A 960-nucleotide genomic window follows, 5' to 3' on the forward strand; every position below is an offset into this window, starting at 1 on the left:
AGAATAAATAATATACCAGGAATAAATAAGAATAAATAAGCCAGGAATGGTTCCTTGGTCACCTGGGACAGAAAAAACAAAGTTTTTTTATGGATAAAGGAGTTTTTTAAAGTTTTTTTCCACCTGGGACATCAAATCCAAGGTTTTTTCATGGAAAAAGGAGGATGAAGGAATTGCAATTTGTGATTTAATGGGTGTTGTGTTTAATGGGAATTGTTTAATTAATAAATATTAATTGTATTAATTTCATTAATAAATATAAATATTATGGGATATGTTACTATAAAATATTATCTTTTCTAAATATATTTTTATATTATTTATATATATATTTTATAAAAATTATAAAAATATAAAATATTTTTTACTGAGCACAAGAAACTGAAAAATCAACCCCCAAAACCCAAAAAAATCAAAGCTCAATTTTTTACCACAATTTGTTTTTTTTTTTCTTCTAAAACACAGAAAAAAAAAATAAATCAGGATGAGAAAAGCTTTTTATAAAAACGTCTGGAGATCTTTATTCAATCTATAAATCCAAATCTCTCTGGATTTGGAGCTGTCCAAAATTGCAGACAATGTGAATTTAACAATGGGCTTGATCTTTAAAAAAAATAACATTTTCCAGGATAAAACTTTCAGTGGAGCACTGAGCCTGCAAAATAAGAAAGTTTAGGTTTAAGCAGAGAAAATCCTGCTCTTTAAACAGGCAATTAACTATTTTTAGATATTTTTTTTCTTTTCTTTCTACCATTATCAAGCCAATTTTATGAGGGAAGAGTTGGAGGAAATATCTAGAATGAGCCAAGGTGGTAAAAAAGTTTATTTTCTAATTGTTCTAAAAAAAAAAGGGTGAAATTCAGTGTACAGGCAGGAATTCCACATGGAGATCTCACAAAAAAATGTGTGAAATTCAGTGTACAGGCAGGAATTCCACATGGAGATCTCACAAAAAAAAGG

General features: G+C 27.9%; 1 protein-coding gene across 1 annotated transcript in view; it reads right to left on the reverse strand.

Moving 5' to 3' along the window:
* Positions 1–960, reverse strand: part of NPEPPS (aminopeptidase puromycin sensitive) — a 46,163-nt gene that overhangs the window by 29,939 nt on the left and 15,264 nt on the right. The window lies entirely within an intron of this gene.

This window comes from Parus major, chromosome 27 (assembly GCF_001522545.3).
Source record: "Parus major isolate Abel chromosome 27, Parus_major1.1, whole genome shotgun sequence".
Lineage (NCBI taxonomy): Eukaryota > Metazoa > Chordata > Aves > Passeriformes > Paridae > Parus > Parus major.